This window comes from Galeopterus variegatus, unplaced genomic scaffold, assembly GCF_000696425.1.
Source record: "Galeopterus variegatus unplaced genomic scaffold, G_variegatus-3.0.2 Scaffold2155, whole genome shotgun sequence".
In the NCBI taxonomy this organism is placed as follows: Eukaryota; Metazoa; Chordata; class Mammalia; order Dermoptera; family Cynocephalidae; genus Galeopterus; species Galeopterus variegatus.
The window spans coordinates 204,242-208,698 of NW_007728266.1; positions in this window are offsets into that span (position 1 = coordinate 204,242).

Below are 4,457 nucleotides of genomic sequence, written 5' to 3' on the forward strand. Positions count from 1 at the left end.
TGTAGGGCAGGTCAATCCGGTCTGCAAAGCTAGGGACCTGCAAGTTGCATGGAGTCCCTTGCAACAGGGGAGTGGGGTGTGGAGAGCTACTTTTCTTTCCCAACAAGTTGGGTTTGGACTGTTTATTGAGCATAGCCTGTTTGTTGGAGCAGTCTACGATGCCGAGTGTGTTGGTGTGTGACAGCAGCCAGGCCACAGCAGGCGTCTGCTGTCTATGGCCTGCCCTGCCCCAGTTTCGCAATATGTGTTCCACCATGGGCAGGCAGGCTGCAGAGAGTCTGCCCAAGTTAAAATGACCTTTTTTCTGCCAAAAAATAATGCCACAATGTTTTGTAATCTAGTAAAAAGCTGTTCTATCTTAGCCACAAAAATTCTGAGGCCTTGGCCTTGGTGATCAAGCCCTGCCTCTCATCCACAGTATTGTTGGGGAAACCCATAGGGAACAGGCTTCCAGCTGCGTGAACATGAAATCAGTTCAACGGAGACACTTGGAAACTAAAATAACAATAGTTTCATTGCTTAATAAACATTTCCTCTTGCTGCAACTCTCTGAATTTGTGACTGATTTTTAGAACCTAGAAATGGTACTGACTCAGCTGACTGGTGCTAAGGTCCTGAGTGAAGGGCTCATTTCCCTGAGTTGGCCCCCTTGTGTGGGACCTGCTCCACTCAGCCACTTGTTCATACCCGTGTTCCATGCCACTTGCAGAGGCCTGTGGCTGCTGCCTTCCTGCGTGGCTGTGTGCCCAGGCCTTCTGTGTAGGCTCCGGTGTGCTGGGTCCTTCATTGACTCTGAGGGAAGTTACAGGCCCACCGGCCCTGAAACTGTTTACATAAGGGCTACCTGTTCAAGGTCGATGGTTCTTGTGCCTCACTTGTGATTTCAGAGGTGAGCCTGGATACTAAGGGGCAATGTGCCCATTCCCTTTGCATGCAAGTTCTTTCTTTCTTGTCCATAGCCTTTTTCATTGACAGCTGTACTCCCTACAGGAAAAGTGACTTTTGCTCACTGGTCAGGCACCAAGGAGAGTATCTTCTCTGCTGTCTGCATGGTGGAGGTGTGGGAAGGGCTCGGAGAGCCATACCAGAACTCATTGTGTGCCTTTCTTAAGGTAATGAACCATTGCTGGAAGAAGGCAAGGGAAACCCCCAGTCTCTGGTGGTAAGTTAAATAAAAGGGACACGTTAGGCCTCACAGCTACAGAAGGAGCCTCAGGCAGCATGATCTCTACCAGGGTGTTATGGACTGAATGTTTGTGTGCCCATAAAATTCATATGTTGAAGCTATGGCCCCCCATTTGATGATATTTGAAGATAGGGCCTTTGGGATGTGATTAGGTTTAGATGAGGTCATAAGGGTGGGGATTCCTCATGATGAGATTTGTGCCTACAAGAAGGAACATCAAAGAGCTTGCCCCACCACCCCATTGTGTGCACATGTACAAACACATGCACACACACATGCACACACACACACACATACAAGAAGAAGTTACATGAACATACAACACATGATGACCGCTTATAAGCCAAGAAAAGAGGCCTCAGGATAAAACCTACCTTGCCAGCAATGGCGCCTTGATCTTGGACTTCCCAGTTTCCAGACTCTGAGAAACAAGTGTCTGTTGCTGAAGCCACCCAAGTCTATGGTATTTTGTTATGGCAACCCACGCTGATTAAGATACATGGGTTATTTGTTTCTAGCTGTGTCCTTTTGCAGCCACTGGAAAAGAGCAGCTGAAGGCCAAGTCAGTTGTCAGTCACTTACTGACACTTAGAAGTACATCTCCCGTTGTGTTCAACAGATGCAGAACATTCCAAAGAACCGGTTAGCTTGGGCCACCCAGCAGAAATGGAAGCAGAGTGCAGGGACATTCTTGATACCTTCCTTCACTTTGGATAGGCAGTGTTGGAAGTGACTGGCATTTTTGGGGTGTTGGCAGGAGCTCTGTTGCTTCCTGTGTTGGCAGATGCCTCTCTTGAGATGCCACACTAGCTCAGAGGCAGAAGCTGCTACATCTGCCACCTCCTTCCCCCTCCTGCCAGAGAGGACAGGGCTGTTAAAGGAGTGAGGAAGGCGTGTGATGGAGTGAGGGGGCAGTGCTCGCTGGCACGCAGAGTGGCCCAGGCTTAGGGATCAAGAGCTGCCTCCTAGATCTAAGGGGTGGGTGGTAGTGGCAAGTGGCCATGCAGGCTCCCTCCAGCTACTCAGCTAGCCTGGTAGCATTCTGACCATAGGGAAGCTCATCACTGGTTTCCACAGTCAGAGGCCCAGTTCTGCCTTTTGAAAGTCACTTAAGTTCTTTGTGCCTCAGTTTCTCCATATGAAACAAAAAAAGAGTTTGGAGGAGATAATGCCATTCCCACTTAGCTCTTAAAGCACATGAATGAATGGCAGAGCTGAAGGAGCCTTAGGGAAAAGCACCGTGAAAGCTGACTAGGCTGGAGGCAGCTGCTTGGGGTTATTGTTTGAATTCAGCATTTAGAGAGTACCTGGGCCAGTGTTTGTCTGATCTGGGCCCATTTATACTGGGTTCACCATCCCCTGCATTTCAGACAAGGATCCTAAAGTGGACAGATCTGTAGTCACCTTCCTGTCAACTTCTTAGCTTCTAGCTCAGCCCCAGAGCCAGGTTGTCAGAGGATCAGAGGGGTGAGTGGCCTGGGTCTGCTTTTTCCCAGGATCCCCATAGGAGTTGCTCCAAGGACCACCCATTTTAGGATGGGGGTAAGTAGGGGTTTCAGGAACCAAAAGTCCAGAACCAGGGCTCCTATGCAGGACCCTCCAGTCACTTTGTGTATTACTGAAGTCAAGCTGTGGTGAGTGAGTTCTCTGTGCCCTCTTATGCAGTTCCAGGGATGAAACCCTGCTCCGAGGCATCTGTTGCTACAAGGCCCCTTCCAGCTTGCTCCTGGCCTAGACCTTAGACTTGGCCTCCTCAAATCAGAGGCTCTGCCTGCAGTCAGTTGGTGCTTATCTTTTCACCCTTTGTCCCAGGCATGAACTCTACTTTTCTCAGCTCTAGAGGGCTAGGGGGAAAGCTGTCAGCTCTTATGCCAGGGCTTTGGGAGGGGCTGACCAGGCAAAAGAATGGCAGTGTTGGACTGAGCAGCTGGACCTGTACCAGTCTTGTGTAGGACAGGAGAGAAGTCTGGGCAACATGTGGGTCAGGAAGGTTGTTACTCGACAAACTCCCAGGGCCACAACTCGAACTGGAAGGAGCTATGGTTGTTCCTGTGATCTGTGCTAAACTGCCCCAGGAGGCTCTGGGGAACTCTGCAGCCCAATCCATGTAGTTTCACCAGGGAAATTTTCAAATGGATGCTGTACCCGGCACTACTCAGGACGAGTATTTTCTGTTCAGCAGCCCCCCGGCCTCACAAGCTGCACGTGGACATGCACAACTCAAGGAAGCGCTCCCCGTGTTTCCTCTCGGGCTCTCCTTGGGTGTGAGGGAGAGAGCAGAGGGAGATGAGCTGTTCCTCCATCAGCCCATGGCCAGGCAGATGCCAGGGAGGAGGGTAGAGGGAGAATCTGAAGGTGAAGCAGGCCTTGCTCCTAGGACTCCACACCTAGCACCCCAGCCTCAACCTTCTGGCTCTCCTTGGTGGTAGACTCCTTCCTGGGTGGTTCCATAGAGGCAGTGATGTTCTGCTTCATATCCTGAGCACAGTGGTCTGCACACTACCAGATGACTGGGTACCTGGCTTGGGACACAGGGCAGCCTGTTCCCGGGGCTTTCTGGCTTTGTTGTGCACCTCTGCTGGGATGGCTACAGCCTCCCTCGCTCCAGCTGCCTGGCCCACACTAGCTTCCCCCTTGAGGGTGCAGGTGGAGGCACAGAGGGGCCAGAGCATGGTGACCTTGTTGGCACAAGTTTTCTGCAAGAGGAACAGCCCCAGGCAGAGCACATCTAGGAGCGCCTTCCCTCCCCTCCCTTCCACAGGAACCTCTGCAAACACCTTCAGATCTGGGAAGGGAAGGCGACCTTCCAGGTGTGGGCCTTCCTCCACCCCTCAACAGGGCCACCAGCAGCCCAAAGATTCAAAGTGGGTGGTGCTGGTTCCCTCTCGTGCACTTTTCTGTCCCCACCTATAATGTTAGTAAGGTGACCCCTAGCTGAGACAATAACAAACTTACCATTACCCCAGAAAACACCACAGTGCTTTAGTTTTTATTTGTTTACTTCTCTAGCATGAAGCCAAGTTGGCTTTATCTGTCTGGTCTGGGAAAGTGCAGAAGTTGCATTTCTGTATGGGCTGGTGGGGTGAGGGAAGTTGGAAGAACACAACAGAGGTGCCCCAGCTGACACATGGCAGTTTCCAGACACAGCCACTGCGACCCCCGCATCAGCTCATTCCAGGTGGGCAGCACAGCATTCCTCTGTGAGCAAGACTCAGTCTGTACGTCATAGAACATTCCATGCACAGACAGCTGAATATTCATGCGTTTTTCC